The 25,943-nt window shown below is 48.6% G+C and overlaps 1 long non-coding RNA gene across 9 annotated transcripts in view; it reads left to right on the top strand.

The window, feature by feature from the left end:
- Zmiz1os1 overlaps window positions 1-25,943 on the top strand; it is a 151,773-nt gene that overhangs the window by 34,887 nt on the left and 90,943 nt on the right. For 2 of the 9 annotated variants that reach the window (XR_383294.4, XR_383295.4), the window contains exon 2: window positions 13,759-24,234. The exons of the other annotated variants lie outside the window; for them this stretch is intronic. This is a non-coding gene — a long non-coding RNA (Zmiz1 opposite strand 1). Of the gene's footprint in view, window positions 1-13,758; window positions 24,235-25,943 lie in introns of those variants that run through there. 9 annotated transcript variants of the gene reach the window in all.

Raw genomic sequence — 25,943 nt, 5'->3', positions numbered from 1 at the left:
ATGGCCCTGGCAGAGCCTCTAACTGAGCCCTACCCCCAGTCCTGCTGACACAGGCATCCTGGTCCCTTACCTCCCAGCCCTCCCTTGCCTGCTGGCAGGCTGTGGTAACAAGATGCCCTTTGTGTGTGTGTTGGGGGAAGGGGGCAGTGGGCAGCTCCTATGCTGCTTCTTGCTTCTGAGTCACAGCTCCTGCCAGCTCTGGGGACAGAGAGTTGCAGGTGACTGGCCAGGCGGCAAGAAGCCCAAGACCTTGGAGATGACCTCAGACAACCCCTTCCTCAAACAGTGGGGAAAGTGAGGCTGAGAAGGGGGAAGGGAGTGTCCTCTAGGCACTTGTTAAGGGGGAACATACTTCTGTAGCCAGGGGCTTCCACACTTGCAGGGACTTAGTAATATCCTTTGTTCACCAGAATAGCTACTGTGTCCAGGGACACATATGTACAAGCTCACACATGTGCATGTGAGCACATGTTCATAAGCATGTGATTGAATGAACTTGTGTCAGTATTCATGTTTCCCTAAGGTCCCCACACTTCCTCCAAGACTTTAAGGCCTGGCCTCAGGGACATTTGTCTATTCTGTCTGATGCAGAGGTGACCTAGGCTTGTCCTTACCCACTGCTTAAACATTTCCACCAAGGCAGCTGTGTGTCTGTGATGGGCAGTTCACTTCTTGACACGTCACGCCTGAGCCCGAGGTGATATGTCTCAGCTCCCTGACGTAGTGCAGTATGGGACTCACAGTGGCTTTAGACAGATGATATTTCTGAGGACACTGGCTCCAGAGCCAGGCTGCCAGGCTGACTTCTGGCTTCCTCATTTCCTGGTGTATGACTTAGGATCTTTACATCTTCTCCGGGTCTCCATTTCCTCATCTGTAAAGTGGAGACCTCAACAGACTTGCCTCTCAGGGTTGTTTTTTTTACACATTACAGGGATTGGTTTTTACCCATGAAGCTCTGAGAACTCCTAGCTGTCTCTGGCAGGCCCTTAAGGAGTATTAGAGTCTATTATTAGTGCTTTTCCTGAGCCCACGCAACCCCAAGGGAGATGCAGAGGTCTGGAGCTGACTTGGATTCACAGCCTGGTTGTAAGACTGAGGAGAGGACAGGTTTTTTTTGGTCTGCTGACAGATCAGCAACAGAAATGGCAGAGGCTTTTCTTGGGAGGACATGACTGTTCTGGGCTATGGCCTCCTGAATGTGGCCACTCTGAACTGTAGCTTCCAAATTTCAGCATCTCTGATGTCCCATGGGCCTCCCAGACACAGCAATAGCTAGGCTTCAGGAGGGAAGACAGTGAGGCCCCTGGCTAGAATGGGGGCTTTGGTGGCTTTGGCTGGCAGTACATTCTCTCTCGCTGCTGCTGTGATGCCTTACCTAATGCTGGGATGACCATCTGGGTCCCAGGGCTCTGAGGGGACCTGCCGGCCATCTGCCTGCTTGGCATTGCCTGCTTCCGAGAAGCAGCAGGGTGGCTTGGGCAAAGCAGCCCCCATCCGCTTCCTCCCCCACTACCTACCACCATTCTCTGGCTGCCATGAGGATGCTCATCTTAGGTTCCTGCCCCGATTTTCCATGCATATACACAAAGCCCAGGAATTAGGAAGCCCAGCTGTCCTACCTGTCATTGCAAAGGTAGGAAAGTCATGTCACTCTCCTGGATTCAGGCTTTCAGTTCATACAGTGCACAATGCAGGTTCCTGTGTCCAGATGTTGTGTCCAGTCAATGCTGCCTGAAGACCTAGAGTCTGACTTGAGGGGAGGGAATATTATGGATTTAAGGGAAAGGGAAAGCTCCCCATGGTCATCTGGGAGCCTGGGGCCAGGTATAAATTATCTATATTCTCAATAAGTCACATTTACCCAGGTACAGGGATGGGTTCTTTGCATGGTTATAGTGATGGTTTATATATGCTTGGTGGCACTATTAGGAGGTGTGGCCTTGTTGCAGTAAGTGTGTCACTGTAGGCATGGACTTTAAGACCCTTGTCCTAGCTGTCTGGAAGCCAGTCTTCTCCTAGCAGTCTTCAGATGAAGATGTAGAACTCTCAGCTGTTCCTGCATCATGCCTGCCTGGATGCTGCCATGCTCCCACCTTGATGATAATGGACAGAACCTCTGAACCTGATGCCAGCCCCAATTAAATTTTGTTTTTTATAAGAGTTGTCTTGGTCATGGTATCTGTTCTCAGCAGTAAAACCCTAACTAAGACATTAATGGAGAGTTAGCCATCTATACCATCAGTTTTCTGAAGCTAGGGCTCCTTGGCAGCCAAAGTAGGAGCAACCCTGGGGTATCAGCATGATAAACTCTAGGGTAAAGTATCCTTTGTTCATTTGTTTTTCCATTCAGGGTTTCTCTGTATAGCCCTGGCTGTCCTGGACCTCACTCTGTAGACCAGTCTGCCTTGGAACTCAGGAATCCATCTGCTTTGCCTCCCGAGTGCTGGGATTAAAGGCCATCACCACTGCCAGGATAAGGTGACTTAACAAGAAACACAGCCTAGCACTGGGGCCAGGAAAAGCCTCTGAAAGTCTGGGACATGAAGGAAAAATGGAGAAAAACCAGGTTGTTGGTCTTCATACTCGTCTTATGAGATTGAAATCGCTGTGCTTGCCTGGTGTGTTAGCTGGAAGGGATGCAGAAAGCCCTTTGATACCAGAGCATGATAGAATCTCCAAACACACAAGTGACTTTCCTCTGGCCTTATGAAGGAAGCCCTATATAGTGCATCTGAAGTCACATCTGTCTGTGTTCAGAGTCCAAAGGGCTCCCAAGTTTCCCCGAGGTGAGGTTGGGAGATGTTCTGAAGAATCTACCTTCTCTGGGTGGAAGGAAGAGTGGAGGGCATTGGGCTGTACTAAGCACACTTTTTTTTTTTTTACCTTTTGTTGAGAGGCCTTCCATGTGTGGTCTTCCATGCTTCTGGTTCTAGGAGAGCTTGGGTGTCACCAGGCAGGCCCTGGTGCTGGGTGTAGAATAAATGTTCCATTCTGTGTTGGGGAATCCCAGGCCCCAGTCAATTAGGAGCTAGAGTCCAAGTCACTGGGCATGGCTGAGTCCTTTGGTTTCTTTTCTACAGAAAGTCATGGGTAGATTTGAGCAAAGGGCCCCACAAGCCCTGTCCCCTAGAGAGCCCTAGTCACCTTCCAGCCTCCAGGAGGAAACAGAGCCAGGATCTCTTTCTCCTTGCTCTCTCATGGTGTTAGGCCTGTAGAAGGTGCTCCATCCAGATGAAGGTGGCTTTCTCACTTCCTGCTGTCATTCAAGCCAGTCTCTAAATGTCTCTATCATTGCTTGAGTGCTTCCTGCTCCTCTGCTAACAATCAAAGGTACTGACTGCCTCAGTCTGTCATCTCTCCACACCTGGTCACCTCTACTGTCCCTCCTGTCCACATTCTCCTCTACTGTCCTACAGGGGATCCCTGTTTCTGCTGGTGTTCCCTGTGTTTACCTCTACCTAGCTACTGGAAGAAGATGCATAAACAAAATTGTGAAAGGGTCCTCCCCAGGCCACACATCCTGGGCTGACCTTTGGACTTGAGAGCTGGCCTAGCCATCTTTAGTCTGTCACATCCCCTTTCCTTCCCTGCCTACTGCACCTCAGCGTCCCCGCCTTTCTTTCTCATCCTGACCTCACCTGATGGCACCCACCTCTCTGTCCTTGTACGGCAGGTGACTCTCCTTCCTGGGCCACTGTGTGGTCAGCTCCATTTCAGCTGGACTCAGGCTTACTTCTCTTTCCTGTGTGCACACAGGAGTATGGGTTCTCAAGTGTCATAGCGTGGGCATGGAGGCCAGAGGGCAGCTCCAGATGTTGGTCTTTGCCTTCCACTTCGTTTGAGACTGGATCAGTGTTTGTCACCATAGGCCTTCAGGGTTTTTGGATCCTTCTCTCTCTGTCTTCCATCTTGCTGTAAGAGTGCTGAGATTACAGACTTGTACTCCGCTCGGTTTTACATGGGATCTGAAGTTGGAACTTCGTCATGCTTGCATGGCAAGTATTTTTCTCATGGAGCCATCTGCTTAACCTCTCAGTTCTTTGAGTCTGGGTCTCCTTCCTCCCTCCTTTCTTCCCTCTCTCCCTCCCTTCCTCCCATCCTTCATCCCTCCCTTCCTTCTCTCTCCTCCTCCTCCATGTATGAACACACATACACATGTATACGTGCATTGTGTGTCTCCCAGGCTGTTCCAAGCTGAAAGGCTAGACTTGAACTCTTCATCCTTCTGACTTAGCCGCCCAGATGCGGGGACAATAGGTGTGGCCTCTCTACTTCCCCCTAATGTATCACTCAGCTTTACTGTCTTTGGTGTCTATTTCCTCCACCCTTTGGACTAAAATGCAAACACCAGGACTCAAGGACATTTCCTGTCCTACTTACTTTGCACTCAGAGCCCAGAGATGCTGAAGGAGCAGCCTTGCGGAGTGAGGGGACTGTCCGATGTTATAGACTCACAGTTAGTACTGATCAAACCCTTTTCTTCACTGAGTCCTGGAAACTTCTCTGTACTTCCAGAAACTTCCTGGGGACACAGGGCTGTAGGGAGGTATGTGTGTGTGTGTTAGGTGTGTCTGTGTGTGTGGTGTGTGGTATGTGTGGTGGTATGGTATGTGTCTGTTGTGGTATGTGTGTTTGGGGGGTGTGGTGTGGTATGTGTATATCTCTGTGTGTGTTGTGTTGTGTGTGGTATGGTATGTGTGTGCATGTGTGGTATATGTGTGTGGTGTGGTATGTGTGTGTGTGCACATGTGGTGTGCATGTGTGGTATGGTATATATGTGTGGTGTGTGTGTGTATGTGTGTGGTGTGTGTCTGTGGCTTATGTGTTTGTGGTGTGTGTGTGTATTTGTGATGTGTACGTGTATGTCTGTGGTGTATGTATCTGTGATGTGTGTATGTGTGTGTGTGTGTGTATCTGTGGGGTGTGTGTGTGTGTATCTGTGGGGTGTGTGTGTGTATGTCTGTGGTGTGTGTGTGTATGTCTGTGGTGTGTGTGTGTATGTCTGTGATGTGTGTGTGTATGTCTGTGGGGGGGTGTGTATGTCTGTGGTGTGTGTGTGTCTGTGTGTCTGTGGTGTGTGTTTCCATTTCTGCTCATGCCTCCCAGCAGCCCCTATCACCCTTGTGTTTGGCAGCATGATAGTTTATTTTGACCTGAAATAGCTTGGCAATGACTTCCCTGTTCCCTGTCCCTTTCAGAGCCAGGTACTTCTGCAGAAACTTCCAGATGGTTCCTGAAGAGTGTGGCTTAGTGAAAGACTGGGTGAGATGGGGTCAAATGACCTATGGTCAGATTCACACTCTTCCACATCTCCTGGGTCAATGGCAAGACACAACATTTTTGACCCTCAGAGTCTCCGTGGGAGTTGGGCTCCATGTTACCTGGACATTGGTGGAAATTTTGGCCAGCCTGGTGCCTGCTTCTTTTTATCCTGTACCAAAACCCTCCCAAATGAACAGAGCAACAGAACGACCCTGTGGTCTATCATTCTCCGCTATTCTAGGGCACCCTGGGCGAGGGCAGCAGGAGAGGCAGTCTAGTGGTTGTTATGGGGCAGGCATGGTGGCGTGCCCAGCTATCTCCAAGTGAGTTCCAGTGTTTGACTTCGGATCACACAGCAGGACAAGGTTAAGATTGCCCAATGCTCAAGCTTCTGTCTTTCCATCTCCTGTGGAAAGGGAGAAGAGAAAGTAGGCACAATTTCCAGTGTTTTTTACAGAGCTGGCTCAGAGCCAGCCACTAGCTGTCAGAAGGCAGCTAAGTGATCTGCCTGTATCTGCAAAGTGCCTGGAAGGTAGAAAGGAGGCAGGCATTTTCCTGAGCCTCTCTGGGCCAGCCCCACGCTTAGAGCCTCATCTGGCCTGGCAGATAGACTGGATGTTGTTTTAAGCACTTTGTGTAGATTGACTCATTTTAAAGAATTTAATCCTTACTTTATCCTTCTTAAGTATAATTGTTCCCATTTTAAAGACAGGCTAGCTGAGGCAATAGAAATAAAATAATATGTCCAAGGCACCACAGTTTTCATGGGCCTTATTTAACCCCGACTTCATAATGTCTGAGCGATGAGGGTCATTATTATCATTAGGTCCAGTCTCAAAGGAGTTAAGCAGCTTCTTCAAGGTCACCCAACATGTGGCTACAGCTGAACTGGAGTTCCCGCTCCACTCTGGAGGGCTGTGAGAGAGTATGTTGTTCCATGCTTAAAACTTGGCTGGTCTGGTTCCTTGGTATAGATAGGTTGGGGACTGGAGAAAGGGAACTGTCATGAGCCCTTCTAATTTCCAGGACAACTGTAGCCTGGGCATCACGTGGACATCTGTGTTTTCAGCATAGACCAGGAGGAGGAAGCCCCAATCCCCAGGAAGCTATCTTTAAGCCACCGCCTTTAGAGCGATGTCAGGAAAGACGCAGATAAAGAGTCCATGTCTAGGTCCCACAGTCCAGGAACAGACCCCCCGCATGCCAGAGAATGAAGTCAGATGGGAGAGGTTCCTGGGCTCGAGCCAAGGACTATTTGGATTTTACGAGAAATGCGTGAGCTGGCCAGTACATAGACCTGCACCTAACTTGCAACACTCACTCCCCACCATGTTGTCTTTGGGATCCTTCCTGCCTGCTGACACGTCCCCCCCTACCCCCCAACTTAGAAACTCTCTCAGGAAACCTCTGCAGATCTGGAACTCTGGGAGTCAGGATCCTGGTCTCTTTGTGGTTATCTCTAGGGTTCAATGTGGGAACAGGCTGGTCTTGAGGGTAGAGCCTGGTCTGCAGACCTGTTTGAATCCCTATGTCTGAGAATATGGAGACCTCCAAGGCATTGCTTTTCTGGCCTGTACAATGGGTGTGGTAGCTCATAGTTCCAACCCTGCTGTGCAGTCCAGTGGCCGACAAACTTTGAATCATTCAGGAATCTCCCAGGGATCCTAAAATATATAGATGTCTGCTTTCTTCTCCAGGTGTTCCAACTTAATAGGTCTAGGGTGGCCAGCTGTTAGAAGGGGTAAGTGGTCCTAGGTGAATCCCATGTGGGGTCAGGCATGAGAGCTTCTGGGTTAGTCTTTTCCACCCCTATAGCATTCTGTCATTTCCTGGCTATTCAGTTACAGGTCAGCATCAAACCCTCATGGTTCCCGTGGCTGCCTAGACTGCTTACTATCTTCATCCCAATGTGTGGATCCAGGCATATCTCTGCTCTTTCTGCCTCTGTGCTCTTACCCCATCCCTGTATCTCCACTCCTCCTATCTCAGGGCTTCAATTCTAGATGTGTGGGACACTGTCACTGCAGAGGTCCTTCCTGTCTTGGGAGGGAACAGTGAGATCTATGGGTCAGTAGTTGAGACCCTGAAAAGCCAGTCTGGGAAAGGCTTTGTGACTACTTTCTTCAGTCTGGAGTGGCCAGCTGGGAGTCTTTGGTCTATGAGAAAGGAGAGAGAGAGAGAGAGAGAGAGAGAGAGAGAGAGAGAGAGAGAGAGAGAGAGAGAGAAGAGAAAGAGGAGAGAGAGAGACACACACACTGAGAGAGGGAGAAATAGAGAGACAGAGGCACTCAGAGAGACAGATAAATTTAGAGACAGATAGAAACTCAGAGACAGATGCACATACCCAGAGACAGAGACACAGAGAGACAGGAACACGTACCTGCATAGTTAGCCTCTGTATCTGAAGAGGCCCAGGTAGTTAGGGTTGTGTAAGGAAGGAGCTGTGACAGTCACATGGGAGAGGTGGTTAGGTTGAAGACTTCCATCACAGTGGAGGACTTTGAGGCCAAGTTATCGCCATCACATTTGAGTGGGGTATCCTGAGGCATGACATAGACCCTTCATCTCTGGATTTCCTCACTGAGTTACATACAGAATGTGGCATTTATCTCATCCAGCCTTACTTTAGTGCTATATGTTAAAGCAAGGGCAGAAGGAAGGTTCATAGGGTACAAATAAGCATCCATTGATATCCATCCATGTACCATCCATACCATATCCATCCATCCATCCATCCATCCATCCATCCATCCATCCTCCCATCCATCCATCCATCCACCCATCCATCCATCCATCCATCCACCCATCCATCCATCCATCCATCCTCCCATCCATCCATCCATCCATCCATCCATCCATCCATCCATCCTCCCATCCATCCATCCATCCATCCATCCTCCCATCCATCCATCCATCCATCCATCCATCCATCCATCCATCCTCCCATCCATCCATCCATCCATCCATCCTCCCATCCATCCATCCGTCCATCCACCCACCCATGCATGGATACACCCATCCTTCTTTCTATCTTTCCTTCATCTACTCATTTCTGTTCTTTTCTATGATGTGACTAACTCTTATGAGGCAGATTCTTCTGTTTTTAGTAAGTCTCAGAGGGGGTAAGGATGCTACCATGGCTTCAGTCTGGGCTCACAAGGCAGATCAAACAGCCTCTAAGCTAGCTTGAAACAAGAATGAGATGGTTGGGTGGGTGGGAGGGGGAGACCTCTTGGCAGGGGAGTGGCAAATGGTCTATGTGGGGGTCTTTAGGGCTTCCTGACTGTATGCTGTGGGAGAAGCCATGAGGAAGCAGTTGGGATTGTTGGGCTCAGGCCGAACAAGCTACTAGACCTTCCTTTAGGGACTAGGAAGTGGTTGACTCAGACAGGGCAGGCCCAGGCAAGGGATGGAGCTGTTGGAGGTGACTCTGTCCTGCTCTCTGCACTCCCCGGGAGATTAGGAATCCTTTCTGCCCAGCTTCTCTGACTCTCTTGCTGTGGGTCAGGAAGGAGGGCTGCCCTGTGCAGACATGGAGCAGAAAAGAGGCTCAGCTTCCTCCTTTCATTCCCTATGCTGGCCTGGCAGAAGGACTGATGCAATCATTTGCATTTCAAAACCTGTATCTCCCACATCTCCTTTAATAAGAGCCAATTACACCTCTGCCCCAAACTGCAGGTTGCCTGCCTGTCATTGGACTTTCATCCTGTTTGGGTGGGGAGGAACTGTTCCCTTAAATGTCGAATTTAGCATATGCAAATGAAGAGCTAATTGTCCTTAATGGAAAATGAACTCACCTGCTTGCTGTGAGCTCCAGACAAAGCAGACATTGACAAAATGGGCATGGGGCCAGCCTGGGGTCTGCTCTTGTATCTCCTCCCTCTTCACTAGGGGCCCTGCTGGCTTCTCTGTTGCTTTCCTTAGGTCTGGAAGGTGGCAGGATAGGTGGGGTGCTTAACTACCTGGAAGGTAACATTTATAGAGACCCATCCTCCATTTGATGGATGTGAATGGAGGTCTGGAGGCTGGGAAGCCTGGTGCAAAGTCACAGACTGAATGAAGCTTCTTAGGGGGCATCGGTATGGGATTCTGAGCAGTCCATGCCAGGGAAATCAGCGTCTTAAGGATCAGATCAGATCAGTCGACTCTCCAGCCCGACCAAAGGGAGAAACAGGTAATGGTCCAATCTGAGAGGCAAGCTTGGCAGTCTGGAGGCCGAGGGCCTAGGGCTGAATTGGGTTGGGCTCTGGAGAGCACTCCAGCATTTTCACCCATTCGGTTGTGATCCCTCCACATGCCTAATTGTGTTGCTTTCGAAACCAAGAACAGGGCAGAATCTACTCAGAGGCAGTGAACACTCTGTCACTGGTAGCATGCAATCATGCTAAGGGCCTGCTGTGGGTGTAACTGTCCAAACAGTGGAGGATTTCTGGGAGAAGAGGAACTATGCTTAAGAATAAGCCCTAACTAGCCAGCCCTCGTGCCCCTAGTGGGCCACAAGAGAGAGAATTTTAGGAGCCCCAGGTCTGGGTCAGAATTGGAGATTGGGCATGGTTTGCCCCAAGATGGCAAGCATCTTGGGAACTCCTATCTCTCCTTCCCATTCTCAAACAGGCTAGTGAATACCCCCAAGGCCACACAGTGAGATCAGGCATCTGTTGGCCTTCTTTGGCCTAGTGGCCCAGGTATTTTTGTGGTCATAGAGAAGCATATATCTGTAGGACATGGAGGTCTCAGCTGCTATAAATGGGACTGTGGTTCCTGAGGCATCATTGGTCAGAGGGATGGGTGAAGATCAGAACGTGGGCTTGGTTCAAGCAGGTGATTAGAAATGGACTGTGAACCAAACATGGATTTGTGTTTTCTTGAATCACTGAGGTAGGGCAAGGGGCTGGTTGATCCTGCCAGCAAAACCTCCCCCATGCTGACTGATTCCAGGGGCCATTTGAGTAGCTTCAGTATGATGTGAGGTGGGCAAGCATAGGGAATAGCTTCCTAGCCGGAGACCTTACTTGATTTGGCAAACCAAGTATGCACACCTCATTGTAGTGAATTGCACTGTATATCTGCTTTAATAAATGGAAGTAAGTTACTCCCCTTAGCAACCTCTTGATAATGCATTGTTTCCATTCAAACACACACTGGAACAAACCTGGGAACTCCTGGCAATGGCCTCATCCGGCTAAGATTGGTTTTGGATGTCTGCAGAATAAGGCAAACTGTGTCTTCTGAGTGAACCCTTAGGGAGAATCCCCTATTTACCATCTTATGCCTATGCATAATTGGGCAGGCGTATGATTAAAATCAGATGCATTGCAGGAAGGGACATGTGCTCTGAGCATAGGTTTATGTAATTGTGTAATCCTCATTCAAGTCTGTCAATCAAAATGGAGAACTACCCGTGTTATGTCCCTTAACAGCCATACACCTTCTTCTCTTGAACCCCATTAAGAGAAGCCCCAAATAATAATTGGAGCCCTTGAGTACCCTTGCTCATGTGGCCTACTGTCGTTCTTGACAACATACTTCTTTCTGAGTCGTTACTACTGCACCGCTTTAGAATCCCCTTGCTGTTTTTTGCAATCCATGCGAGGCTTCGTTTCATTCAGTTCATTGAGTAAGAGGCAGAGAACCTGGAAATGCTCGTCAGGCCGTGGTGACAGGTGGGTGGGTTTCAAGCGATGAGTGCTGGTGATGGGTGTGCCTCACTGAAGGCAGCACATCCCACTGGGAGGCTTGCACATGCATGGCATAAAAGCTATGAGCTGGCCCAATAAGGGCTGTTCACTAGTGATTCAGATGTAGCAAAGGATTTGGCTCATTCTTTCTTGGGTGGATCTAGGAACAGTGGGTTTGCGCCTCCATAAGAATCTCTCCTGCCCACCTCAGTGCAACAGCTTCTAGGATACTATGTGGGTAGAGTCAGGGCCCTTTTCCAATTTGCAGAAACTGCTGAGAGGTCAAAGAACCAATATTCCATTCTCTTGACCACAGTAGCTTTTTCTGGTGCCTTCTTGAGGAGGAGAAGGCAGGTGCATCAGCGGAGAGACCCTCTCCTTTCCTCACATTATTTCCAGCCCATAGCTGGGCTGGCTAGCTTTTGGGAGAGCCCCTGATCCTGGAAAGCAGGCGAGTGGCCGAGAAACTTTGTGCTGGGTGGTCATGGGGGCCTTGATTGCCCTAAAGACCTTGCAGGAACTTTGTTCAAGCTCCAGGCTCACCAGCCTGTCTTCAATGCTGCCCAGAAGCAGATTTCCAAGGAGTAATGAGCCTTTCTTTCCTGAGGGCACTGCTCTGGGGTCAGAAGGGATGTGGCTTTAGCCATGTGGGTAGTGCAGGGTTTGGAGAGATTTGGAACATAGGCTGCAGCTGTTAACTTGGCAGAGTCTTGCTGCAGATGTGAGGATGCTGGGTGGGGACTGAGGGGAGCCGAAGGTGTGGTGGGACCCAGCATGAAGCCGGTGTCAGAAGGAACCTGAGTGCTCTGGGAGAGGGGCTGCAATCCCTGATCACATCATTGTTGGCTGGAGGTCAAGCTGCCTGCAGCTGTCTCCAGTGGTTGGTCAAGTTTCTTCCTGCCCCTGCCCTCCTGGATCCTGACTCCCCAGGCCTCTCCTACTCAAGCCAGTGTGGTTTTGGTTTTGGAGTTGAAGCAACACTGGCCTCAGGCCCAGGCTCCGATTATCCTGAGCAGTGGAATTTGGGAGTTGGGAGAGGCCATGCTTGGAACAGTTTCTTAGCTAATGGAAAGATGGAACTGTGGACTCCTCCCTGCTTGGCTCCTCTCTAGGGATGGGGCAGGGCCTCCTCTTCCTCGAGTGCAGCCATGGATTCCAGGATATAAGCTCAGAGTTCCAGACTGGGGTCCTTTCCCCTCTTCCTGCTGAGACAGACTTGGTTCTTTGCCCAGAGGGGGGCCTATGAGATCTTTATTGACCTGCAACAAAAGGTTGCAAGGACCACAAATCGGAGAGGCTTTTGGAGTCTCCCAGGGCTGAGTAGTTTTGTGCTTATTGACATGAGTAATTTGCTCATTTCCTTTTCTTCCATCCCTCTGCGAATTTATTCATCTTGCAGCCAAGTTATCCAACCAACCAACCAACCATCATCCATCCATCCATCCATCCATCCATCCATCCATCCATCCATCCATGTACTCATCCATCCATCCATCCATCCATCCATCCATCCATCCATCCAACCAACCATCCATCTGTCCATCTGTTTATCTCTCATCCACACACCCATCCATCCATCTCATTGTCCAGTCACTCCCTACTCTATCCAAGCATCCATCCAAGTGTTCATCCATCTTTGTATCTATCCATCTGTTCATCCATCCATCATCATTCCAAGGAGTACTTACTCTGAGCCAGAACCTCATGCCAGTTGCTAGGATACAGACACAAACAGTTCACCAGGCCTGCCCTGAAAATATTCCAGGTCTGGTGACCTGATATTTGAATAAACACCCATGTTTCCTCAGCCATATCACGTTGTAGTGAATGTGAAAGTTGTTTCATGAATCCAAAGGATTAACTGACTCCAACCTAAGTGGCCCCTCCTCCAAGTCACTGTCTCTGATTTCACTCTGTGGAGTGTGGATATGACAGGGAGGAGATGGTGAAGGCCACTTCTGGCAGATGGACCCAGGCTTGCCAGGGCAGATCTTTACAAACACAGAGATAGCATGGTTGGGGGAGCAGGTTGAAGTACTGCAGTTATAAGGCTGAGATGAAACACGGTTAGAAAGCTAGCTCAAGACACTTTGGGAGTCTGTGGAGGGCCTCGGATGCTAAGCCAAGGCTCTTATTTTTTATCACATGGTTCTCACGGCCTGGAGGAGCAGGGCAAGCGTGGAGAAAACAGTGTCAGATGTGGACGTTCAGAAGATCATGGAGCAAGCCCACCTGGCCTGGAATCCAACTCTGCTGCCTTCTACTTTGGTGGCCTTGGGCAAATGAATGAGCTCTCTGTCCATTTCCTCTTCTCCACACACAAAAAGATGATGCTTTCTGCATTGTTGAGTTTCTGTGAACTTCAAGAACCCAACTGAGAAGTAACTGGTGGTGCTCGTGACACATTGTAGACAACCGATACTCACTTGGGAGCTGCTGGGGCCCACCTAGAATGGGAAGCTCACTCCAGCTTATGGTGTTAGGGGCAGGGGAAGGGGAAAGGGGAAAGAGGAGGAGAAGGAGGAAGGGAAAGAAAGAGGGGGAAAGGGCACCATTTCCACAGGTTTTGCTTTGCTTCTCCATTAAGCTTCCTCAGATAACTGTGGATGGTGGGGTGACAGACAGACAGGTTCAGCAGGCTGTCTTAAGTTGCAGATTCAATGGTGATATCAGACTCAGACAGCTAGGGATGTCCTGGTTTGGGAAAGGACTTGGGGACCGCACTGTGACCCCAGATGCCCTGGCATCAGGCCACTCGAAACTCTTTCCGCCCATGAATGGCTTTCTCCTCCCCGCCCCGTCTTGCCCTGCACAGCTGATCCAAGGAGATGGCTCTCTGACTCCAGGATTGTATCTGCTAATTCCAGGGAGCAGCCTGCTGGGGCGAGACCTGACACGTTTTGACGCTCAGCAGCACAACTTACCCAACTCTCTGGCTTTGTGCCGTCCCTACCAGCTTCAGGGCTGGGACTGTGGTCCACTCCCCTGCCTGGCACCCCTTGCTGACCTTGGATGCTGACAGGCCACAGAAGAATTCACAAAGAGATTTGTGCAAAGAGAAAACACATATCCCCGATGGCTCAAATCACCCACCCTTAGTGGGTGGTGAGGAAGGTGAAGCCAGAACTCCTCCATTGGTGATAGTCTCTCACATGTCCCTGAGCCTCTGTGGGCTCATCTGGAAAGTGGGGGTGATGGTGCAAACTTCACAGATATTGGGTGGAGATCTAGAGAAGACTGAGAAAGAAGGGATTTTGCAGACTGTAAGTCACAGGAGGGTCTGTGATGTTGGTCAAGAGGCTTCTCCTTGTGCTTCATGGACTGCCTCCCTTGAATCTATGGCTGCCTCCTCCCTTCTTGGCTCTGACCATAGGACCTAGCAGCCTCTGTCGTTATGCAGATTCTCCATGGACTCTGAGTACTATCATCTGGGGGAAGAAGTAGGTAAAACTTCCAACTGAAGAAACGGGCAGCAGCTGGCCTCGCACAGATAGATGGGGCACCCAGCAATGGAGCCTTCAGGAAGGACAGAGCACCTCCAACTCATGGACTACAGATTACAGTCTTTCCAAGGGTATTTGATGACAGAGGAAAAAAATGATCAACTTCTCAAAATGACTGCAAATCAAAGTTAATTGATGTTTAATTGAATATGTGCATAATGTAATATCATGTCAACTTGTTAAATGGAGCTCACCCCAGCTCCTCTGAAGTTATATGTAAATGATATTTGAAACAGGATATGGATGCATTTTGATGTGTTTATTGTGACGTGGTATGGTACGCTAGACTGGGAGGGAAGGAGGCTGTGGAGATTTCTAAGTAGATCTGTAGGAATAAAATGGAGGTGGGGGACGCAGCTCACAGTAACTAAGCCATTCTGCTTACCCTCCCAATGTCCTTGGGGAATCTGAGCACTTTCAGTACCCACAGATGAGCTAACCTCTAGAGAAAGCATTGAGTTAATATTCTGGAATCTTCTAGGACAATCTGGTAAATCTTTGCAGTAGTTTAGTATGTTCTCTAGGATTGGGATTTAGGTCAGATGAGCCTTGTAAGTGTAGCCCAGAGAAGAGGAAACAACTCCTCTTCCCTCCCCATCTTATTTCTTCTTTACCTTTTTCTCCCTATCTTCCTTCACTGGTGCTAGGTGTCCGGTGAAGAAGGACCTTTTGGCTGCATCACAACATGATAGAGGGCAATGTGGTCAGACAGAGCAAGCTCTGTAGCATGGATCTCCCCTCTTTCTATTACAAAGCTGCTGCATGTCCTGGAGTCCCTGCCTTTGCTTTCATCTCGTTTTAATTATCTCTCAAAGACCTTTCCTCCAAATATCATGAACACGTGAATTTAGGAATTGTGTTTCTAAGGCATGAACTTTGGGGGGACACAATCAAACTCATTGCGCCAGAGAAGTCACTGACACTTGGAGGAATAGTTGTTATAGGGCATCGTCTACAATGCTGAGTTTTAAAGAAGAGGAGGCTGAGGTTTGTTCCTGAGGTGCAGTGTAGGTGTTCCTAGTGCTGTAAATGGGGAGCCAGGGAATTGCAGTTCTCACAGAGAACTATGGGAATTGTGCTCCCTCTCCCTAAACTCTGATCTAAGGTCAAAGGCTCTAGAAATTTCATGGAGCCCAGTGCATACCTCTGGAGACCTTTGACATGAGAGGATAATGTTATAGGTCTGTGTCAAGCCCGGAGTCACAGCTTGGAGACAACTTTGGAGGTTCCTGAATGTGTCTGTTGTTCTTAGGGACATCTGAGACCCCAAAGTCTATCCCTCCCAATCCTGACCTTGTAGAAAGCTGGAAGTTACTGCCATTGGCCATATTTCTCCCAACAGGATAGGGACTGGGAACATACAAGCAGGCCCCATTTCTGAGGCAGGTCCATGATGTAGCTTTAGAACCCAACTCAGTCCTTTATGGGAGTTGAAGAGGCTGCTGCCATGGAGGAGGGCAGCTCTGGGCAGAAAACTGTCTGTACTCTGGGTACTGGGGGCAGTTCCTAGTGTGCCAGGGAAGGCCAAGCGACCATGAGCTCTCCCCTTTTTACATTGTTGCTCTTGCAGCTATGTATGTATGTATGTATGTATGTATGTATGTATGTATTATGTATCTACAAATAAATAGATCTCTTATTATGTCTAGCTTTAAAATGACATTTTTAGTATGGATTGTGTGTCAAATGAAACAGTATAAATAAGGCATTATTCCTGTCTTTAGATAGACAGGGTCTTAGGACATACTCTTGTGGGTAAGGAGAGACTAATGCCGTGTTTTCCTGGTTACATATAAGAACACATGAGCATGTGCACCACGGAGATAACAGATCCAGTGGGATTAAATGAAGGAATGGCATGCAGTGGGCTAGCAGGGTCCTCCACCCCACATTAGCCCGTGGTGTATTGCGAATCCTAAAATTTCTATTACTATTGCTCTTGTCTTTGTTGTACACTTTCAAAAATTATTTTATATTTTAGTTACTTATGGTGCCACCTAGGTAAGGACTTCATGATATTTGTAAAGTTCTCAGCTAGCAGAAGTCCAGGGGTCTCCTGATCTACCCTGGACCCTAGATCCTTTTTGCCTTGAGATAGCCTGGTCTTCACTGTCCACAGGTTCTGCCATGCCTGCCTGTCTGTGCTGCCAGCTGACAAGAACAAACTCGTCCACAGTTCTCTAGCCGGGGAGAGTCTTGGCATCTTGCAACGTTGGTAGCCCCAGAGGCTTCCAGTTGTACTGTACTCTGCACCTTTCTGCTAATGCTGTAGTCCAAATACCCCTTCCCCCCAACTCCCCAGATGTGCAGAGCTTCACTGATGAGCTCTGGCCTTGCAAAATGCCAGCTGTCTATGCCCTCCATTCTCCCCTGCTGCTGGGCAGGCAGCTTGGTACCCCCTTAGCTTAGAGAGCAGAGGCTGTCTAGAGCTGGACTTATCTGGAGAGTGCTCTCTGTCATCTTGGGTCAGGTTCACTAGAAATAGAAGCTAAAACACATATTCCTGCACAAGCGGGCTATGGAGGGAGGGTGTTCTTCAAGGTATCCAGCAAGGTAGCCAGAAAGCAGGCTAAAGGAGCCAGAGATGCTAAGCAGAGACAGAAAGCACAGCCTTTGCCCCTCCACAAGGGCTGCTTGGAAGTATGAACTGTATCAGAGATTTCTGGTAGTTTAGAGTTACCCTGGCATGGACATCATGGATGAGGTAGAGATCGACCTTGGAGACATGGCACATTCCCAGCCATGTCCAGATCAGACAGCTCCTCTCAGCAGGGTTAGAGGCAGCACATGGTATGCAGCCCGCCCTGTCCCTAGCAGCTGGGGAATGTTTCATAGACGGGCGAGGGAACCCAAGGGTGCCAATCCTATCAGTCACACCCTCCGTAGCCACTGCCATTGTTTCTTTCCAAGAGCAATCTTGTCTTTTCCTGGATTCATCTCCACTTGGCTCATTAAACCAGGATTACACAGGACTCCTGTGTGCCAGGTCCTGGAGGGTCCAGGCAAACTGAATTGTTTCCAAATAACAAGACTGGCCCCATAGGGCCGGCTGTTGCTTTGGGTTAGGGTCTCCAGTCACCCACATCTCAGCTCTAGACATGGTTTCTTCTTTCCAAAGTTCAACAGTACTGTGAACTGAGTGTCTGTTCCCCAAAACGGAGGCTGGACAGCACAGCTTGCGAGTAAGTCTTTTCCTTTGCAAGAGGAATGAGCTGGGGTAAGGTAGAGGAAGAGTCTAGCAGGCACATGAGATTCCTCCCTTTGTAAACTTTCTGAGCTAAGCAGAGGGGTTAGTGTGGAGAGGCTGTTCTTCTTTCTCCCCGCTCCCTTCCTCCTGGCCTGGCTCAGCTGCAGCCCTGGCCTTGCAGCTACTGCTGAGGAAAACAGAAAACCACAGTTATGAGGCCCCAAACAGGCCTGCATCATGTTTACCAAGTGACAGAACCCTGGGCCGCTCTCCAAAGAGGCTGGAGCTCCTGTGGCAACTTAGACGGCCCATCCACGTCCAAGGTTGTGCTTCCCCGGGCCACGAGGGCTGGGGAGGCTGCTGGCGGTCATTGCAGCCAAGTGTCTCATTTCATCAAGAGGCCCACAGATGTGATTGAATTGGCCGTAGTCACCCAGAGCACTGAGGCCTTGTTTAGGACACATGGGAGGGAGGGGAGGAGGCTGAGATTGAGGCCCATGGGTAAGGGGAAGAAAGAAGGGGTTCGGGTAAGGCTCAGGTTCACTTTCACAGGTGACTAGTCTCAGGTCTTGCCTCTCTTCCCGCTCTCGTGTGTGGTCAGTTACTGGTTTTGAAGCTGAGGTCATTGACCAAGGGTCAAGGAAGAAGGTAAGGCTGAGGCTGTACTGGCTTCAGCTTCTGAGAAGGGTCTGGGAAGCTCCACTTTCTCAGACTCAAGCTATCAATTTCTGGTGTCCCCCCCCTTTTTTTTAATCTCTAGGTTTGGGTCAAGGGAGGACCTACAAAACAATCCTCCTTTCTTTCCTTTATGGTGTCTCACCATGCTGAGGCTTCCTTTCAAAGCACCCCTTCATCCCCACCCTGCCCTCGGCTCACAGGTGGCACCGTAAGCTTCCTAAACCAAATATCCTCAAGAACATTGTACCAAGACACTTCGGCTAATCTTGTTTCACTCCATTCAAAATGGCTTTGGGGTCAACCGGGAGTGGGCAAACCTTTGTCCTATCCCATTTAGTTCCCGTTTTCCACATGACATTGCAATCTTTTCCTGTGCCCTCCTCTGACCCTGTTATCTCTTTAGCCCCCATTCCTGGGTAATTATCTGATGTATTTTTATGTGTATAAGTGTGTATGCACGTGCATGGATATCAGAGGAAGTGAGTTTTCTCTTTCCACCATGTTAAGCTTTGGGCTCTGACCATGCCTCATCCTTTGTCTTCTATCCAAAATGGGGTTCCCTCTGCTTCCTAGCCTTGCTGCCTCCCCTACCCCCAAATGAATGAGAAATCAGAAGCTTCATTTATTCCTGTGGCTACCTTGGTCTCTGTCACTGGAGCCTGAACGCCATACTTTTAGGTCACACCTGTCCCCTGCTCCACTGCCCAGAACCATCTTATCTCAGAAACCCCTTCCTGCTTATGTCCTGAGCTTCTGGTTAGAAGAACGATTCCCTACATACATTTTTAAGGTTTGGATGAAGTGTGCTTTGCCTCTCCAAGGCTCCTGTTATTGGAGCTTGGCTGCCAGCTGGTTGGTAGGCTTTGGGAAATGCTCTAAACCACTTAATGGATTGATTCTTTGGTGGGTTCAGGGCTCGTCACTGGGAGGAAGTGGAAACTTGTGGAGGTAGACGCTTTGTGGGAGAAGCAGGCCACTGAAGCACATCCTTGGTGGTCGTATCTTGTCCTGTCACCCTCTCCTCTGCCTTTTGGCCATGTTTCTAGGGTTGCATGTCCTCCTCTGTCCCACTATACTGTTCTGCCTCTCTACAGGTCCATAGCAGGGAAGCCAGCCAACCACAGACTGGAAACCTCTGAACTGGTGGTTCACCCTCCTTCTACATTGCTTCTTGTAGGCATCTATCTGTCTCAGCAAGGAAACCAAGACTAGCCTAGCCACTGATCTCCTCTTTTGATTCCAAGCACCAGCTGGTCACCAAGGTCAGAGATCTAAGTTTTGGCAGGGAGATGAATCTGCAGGTATGGTCACCTTGCCACCCAGCCTGAAGACATGAGTTGTTTAATTCTTGGGCTTAACCTGGTGGAAGGAGAGAATCCACTCCCATAAGATGGCCTCTGGTATTCACGCATGCATGATGGCACATAGGGATATACACATAAAAATGCATAAATGTAACAAAAAGTAAAGAGAAAGAAAGCAACAGACAAACAAAGGAATAAATCTGAACGTCCTTCTTGTAGAAGCCTGGACAATTTCCTACTTCTCCAAAGACACTGGCCTCCAAACTCTCAGAACCTGTAAATGCATGCTATGTTGCAGAAGGAAGTTACTGATGGGATAGCATTTAGGATATTGAGATAAGGATGTTCTGGGTGAGTCTGGAAACCACAGGGGTCCTTCCAAGATGGAGGCAGAAAGTCAGAGTGGCCTCTGGGAAGTGTGAAAATAAAAGCCAAAGGTTAGAGAGATCTTGCCTCAAGAACTTGTGATGGCCACCCAAAGCTGGAAGAACAAATGCAATACAGCCTCAATGCTGCTCTGTGGATCTTTGCCCCATTCGTTTGACCTCCAGTCCTATCAAATGCCCCTCAGGTTTACTCCTTCTATACCCAAGCCCGTGTCATTGATACCCTTCCTCCCTAGAGTATTTGTAGTGATATTTCAGCAAATCACCCCACGTCTCCCATTCTTGCACGTCTAAGCCTTGTGTGTTGTGGGAAAATAGTCCCTCCCTGGGTAGTCTTGGCTTGCAGGCTGAAGCCAGAAACTGAAGCCTCTAGGCTACAAGGAACCATGGATGTGCCGAAGGTTCAGATGCTACCCCTTCTCCTGCCTGGATCCCTGTCTCAAGCTTTACCATTCAGCCCTATGATACAAAAGTGCCAGGCATGGTTGCTTACGTTGTTATCTCATTCTGAAACATCCACTGTGCCTTCTACTAAGTCTCTAAGCATTTGAGACTCTTTGGGGCCTCAATTTTCTCCTCTGTATCACTAGGGGTCACCTCCAGATGAGTTTTAAGTTCTATGGAACTCTTAGCCCGAACAGCTGGGCTGAGCATAGGTCACTGACCCCCACCTTCAGTGCTCAACAGATACCTTGCAAGGCCTTTCCACTGTCTTAGAGCTGGATGGCCCCACGTGGGCTGTTTCCCACTGCTGCCCTTTCTGAGGTTGGGTGTATGTATATACGTGTGCTGCATATGTGGGTGTGCACTTGCGTGTTTTAGGAGGAACAACAGAATTTTAAATAGTTTATTAAAGAGCTGCTCAAGGCGCCTTGGATATGAAATTTCTCTAGAAAAAAATAAATAAATAAGAAAGAAAGAAAAAAAAATCCCTCTATTTTGATGATTTAAGTGTTAATGACTCAAAACCATATGGATCACATTTCCCTCCCATCCACACAGTTTTAAAAAGTATCAGAGAGACTGCTCAGGGCAAAATGCATTTATGATTCCATCGATTCAACAGCATTGTGGAAGGCTGCACTCCAGATTTGAGGGGAATGAGGCCCAGTTAGCCAGGATGGGGGCCCCCCTCCTCCCCTCCAGGCCTCTCCCACATGGTCCATGGAAAGCCACACTGGACTTCTGGGGAGACTATTCCATATACAACTTGAAAATTCAGTATCCCAGTGGGATGTGTGTTTGTGCGTGTGCGTGTGTGTGTGTGTGTGTGTGTGTGTGTGTGTGTGTGTGTGTTTCAAAACCTCCAGAACTAATTTTAAAATGACTTAGGTTTTGGCAGACTGAAGAGGTGTTAACTCAAACCCGGGTGGATTTCAAGGGAAATGTAATTAGAAAAACCCTTTCCTAGTTAGCTGAGAGACGGCAGTGAGCAGTAACGGTGCTTGTCGGAGGACTGTTTGGTGAGATGAGAGTGTGCTGCCATCAGGGCCGGTATGCAGACAGGCACATGGGCCCCACCCCAGCCCACACCCAGCACTGGGGCCATAAAACCCAACATGGAGGGGGTACATGCAAGGACCAGGCCGCAGCTAAATCATTTGTGGTTGATTCTTCCAGGAACCAAAGTGGGGTGAAGTGAGGGTCACTGGTGGACAGAGAGTGCAGATCTTGAACCATTTGATTCCTGGGCCTAATTCCTTTTCAGGCCAGTGAGACGACTCTGAGAATTGGCTCAATTTGTGCATTTGTGTCCTGGGAGCAAACTTTGAACTCCCAGAGAAGTAGCAATTCAGACACTTCATGGCAGGCCACAGGTCTGCTTGCTGATGTTATCATCCTGACAGTGGTTTCTTCTGCTAGGAGCCCTTCCCAGAACTCTTCCCTGACTACCTTCAACATCATTCTTCCTGGAACACCAAGCTCTCTTCCCCCTCACCTCCAGGGTCCTAATGGGAGTCTGTGTCCAGAGAATTCTCTGAGACCCTTGAGCATAGAGGACTCACATCCAAGCCCAGAATACTGCACCATGTGCCCTCACCAAGACCTGCATCTGGTCATCAGTTTTGACCTCCTGGGGAAGGAGGAAAGGCATCTGTCAAAACTCTGTATGGACCAGGCCAGGGCTGAGCTTAATCAGGCTTGGGATGTGTCTTGGTGCTCAACAATGGTCAATGCCAAGTGGACTGACCAGACTCCTGTGACAATCTCTAGTACTGCCTCATCCACTCATTCATTCACCAACCACCCGACCACTGGTCTGCTCATCCATCTCCAACCTGTCCATGTCTCTCCATCCATCCACCCACCCATTCATCTATGTTGTCCATCAAGTCATATCTTTCCATCACCATCCATCCACCTATCCATCCACCCACCTACCCATCTATGCTGTCCATCCATTCATATCTTTCCATCACCATCCATCCATCCTTTTTCATGGACCACTCGTTCATCCTTCCACCCATGTACACATCTGTCCTTCTACTTGCCTCATATCACTCTTGTCCATTTACTTATCAGACACAACAGATCTGATACCTTTGCTGGAATTCTGTTGTATTTAATTTCAAATGATCTTTGACAATTTCAAACTTGTAGAGTCTATTGACATATTGCAACAAACAGCTATGGACCACCCACTGATCTATATCTTTTATTAATATTATATCATCTGCACTTGAAATTTTCCTTTTTAAAAACAGTTTTATGGTCCCATGTGTTGGCTCTATAGTTACAACCCCTTGTCTTCTTCCTGGGAGATGGTGTGTCTCATTTCCATACATGTCTTCATGTTTTTAAATCATGTGTATCTGTGTTCACAAGCAACAAAGAGATTTCTTCAGGTTTTAAACTTTCATATAATTGCTTTTCCTGCTGCATCTGTCATTTCACAACTTGGTTTGTTTTCATTCATTCTTATAATTCCATTGTATTTTTTATGTCTATTTCACTGGCTGGTTTTGTGTCAACTTGATACAAGCTAGAATCATCAGAGAGGAGGGAATCTAAATTAAGAAAATGACTCAGTAAGATCCGGCTGTAGGTAGACCTGTAGGGAATTTTAAAAAAATATTCATTTATTTATTTTATGTATATGAGTGCTCTGTTTTCACAGACACTAAAAGGCATCAAATCCCATTACAGATGGTTGTGAGCCATCATGTGGGTGCTGGGAATTGAACTCAGGATCTCTGGAAGAACAGTCAATGCTCTTAATCACTAAACCATTTCTCTATCCCCTCCCTGTAGGGAGTTTTCTTAGTGATAGATGAGGGAGTGCCCAAATCATTATAGGTGGTGCCATTTTTAGGATAATAGTTCTGAGTTCTATACGAAAGTAGGCCGAGTAAGCCATGTAGAGCAAGCCAGCAAGCAGCACCCCTTCATGGCCTCTGCATTAGCTCTTGCCTTCAGGTTCCTGCCCAGTCTGAGTTCCTGTCTTTGCTTCCTTCAATGATGAACAATGATATGGAAGTATGAGCTAAATAAGCCCTTTCCTCCCCCCAAGTTGCTTTGGCTGTGGTGTTTCATCATAGCGATAACAACCCTAACTATGACATCTATTTGTATAAAAGTACAATTGTGTGCTTTTACATAGGATCTTCTGTCTCTTCCTTTGGGTCAGCAGTTCTTTAATGGCAGAATGTTCATCTGTGTATAACGTTCTGCCATGTCAGGCAGGGTCTTTGAGGGTTGGCTGCATGGATCCTGGGTAATGTTTTGTGATGCCTGCAATGGCCAAACCTCAGGGCTCTAAGGTGGGTATCTGGGAGTGATAGAGACTTGGTCCTAGCTCTTAAAGAACATCACATTAACAGACAGATGAAGGGTCAACCTGGTGGTATGAATGAGGATCTGTGTGCATACATAGGAGGAAAAGGGTTGGGGGAGGGGAAAGGAGAGCAGACCATTCTTGGTAGAAGAACAGGACAATGGAGGCTGGAGGTGGAAAGCCATTTGTCCCTACTGCCTTGCTCAGGAAGTATCTACCCAAGGCATCCCGTCTCCTTTGGTAGGTGAAACTTCACACTCAATGCAGGCCCTTGAAACTCTGTCTCATTCACCCATGACACCTCCTCCTCCTCCTCCTCCTCCTCCTCCTCCTCATCCTCTTCCTCTTCCTCCTCCTTCCATAAAGCCAGCAGATATTTCCTGGACACCTATTATGTGCTGGACTCTGTACTTGTGTCTGGACAAAGCAGAGTCACCAGGAGACACTTCTTGTTCTTAGTATTAAGGGATGTGAGAAAGAACATCAGATGACAAACAGTCTCTTAGAAGGCTGTGTAAGGAGCTGGATAGGTTACGGACTCATAGGTAAGGTGGTCAGAGAGTGTCTCCAAGGAGATAGCCTAGAAGGCATTCCGTTCCTGTAACAAAACACCAGAGGCTGAGTAACAGAGAGATTTATTTAGCTTCGTTTCAGAGGCTGGAATTCTGAATCTGGTGATGTCTCTGGAGGGAGCCCTTACCATATCACAGCACAGATGGCATCATGGCGGGTGTGTGAGTGATGAGACAAATCGGGAAGCCAGCTATTTTTAGTGGGACTGGTTCTTTAAAGAGAACTGGCTCTTACAGGAATGAAGTGAGGTCCCAGGAGAGTTACCTTAATACCACCACAAGGCAGTGCCCCAGTGACCTCCCTCCCTCCTGCTCGATGCCACCTCTCAAAGGCCTACCATCCTTCATACCAGCACACTCAAGGACCAAAGTTTTATCATATAAACCACACTTGAACCATTGCAGGAGGGGACACTGAACCTTGAGATCTGAGTCTAAGGTCAGGGAAGGGTGTGTAGAAGTTAAGGACCTTGGCTTGTTCAAGGCTGTTGTTTTTGCTCAGAGTGGAGGGAGAGTGATGGCCCGGGGCCAGCAGTAGGATTGCATATGGCTTTGCAAGGCAGGAAAGGGGCTCAAGTTTTATTCCAACCAGATGAGGAGACTTCAGAGGGTTTTAAACAGACAATTGATGGGATCCAATTACTTTCCAAATTAATTGAAAGTAGGAGATTGTGAGTTGAAGTTGGAGGGGAGCCAGGTGACTCTGTACAGTTCAATTCCAGGTGGCTACAGCTTGGCCCTGTGGAGAGAGGGGCCTGAGATATGTCTCTAAGGTGGGAAGATGGGTCTGTTAGAAGAAGATATGGAGGCAGTCAGAGAAGGAGGGAGGGAGGGAGGGAGGGACGGGGCGGGGAGAGGAGAGAGAGGGAGAGAGAGAGAGACAGAGAGAGACAGAGAGATAGAGACAGAGAGAGGGAGAGGGGAGGGGGAGGGAGAGGGAGGGGGAGGGGGGAGAGAGGGAGAGGGAGAGAGAGAGAGAGAGAGAGAGAGAGAGAGAGAGAGAGAGAGAGAGAGAGGCAGGCATGTAAAGTGAGACTCTGATCTGATGGAGAGAGGTAGTCATTAGGACAGGACAGATGTGGGGTTGGGTGGGAAGGGTGATTTGACCCTGACCCCACTGATTTTGGACTGGCTATGAGACAGCCAAGTGGAACAACTAAACAGGTAAATTACCATTGCGTTGCTGGAAGGGTAAAAGTAGGGTCAATGCCAGATTGATCTGGGTCTGTTTCTTCCTTTTCTGCTTTCATGATGTAGCCAAGGTCATTGCAGCCTGAAGATATCACAGCCAGAGCCCAAGGCCTTCCCTGTGTGTGGTCTGTGGTGTCATGACATCCTGGAGGCCAGTGCCAGCCAGGGGCTGACGTCATCCATCATGTGTTTCTGTCCTCCCCTGTGTCAAGGGTGGGCATGGCTCCAAGCCACTGATTGTGAGAAGAGCTGAGCTCACCTTCCTAAGTACTCACAGTGCTTAGGACTAAGTACTGCAAGCAACCACAGGCCTGGAAAGTAAGAGTGGAGGCCCCTCACTTTACAAAGGGGAGTGAGGTACAGGACACCAAAACTGGATTCAGATAAGCAAGTTGAATACTTAG

The sequence above is a fragment of the Mus musculus genome, chromosome 14 (genome assembly GCF_000001635.26).
Source record: "Mus musculus strain C57BL/6J chromosome 14, GRCm38.p6 C57BL/6J".
Lineage (NCBI taxonomy): Eukaryota > Metazoa > Chordata > Mammalia > Rodentia > Muridae > Mus > Mus musculus.
The sequence above is the reverse complement of the archived record's forward strand: the minus strand, read 5'-3'. Positions and strand labels throughout refer to the sequence as shown.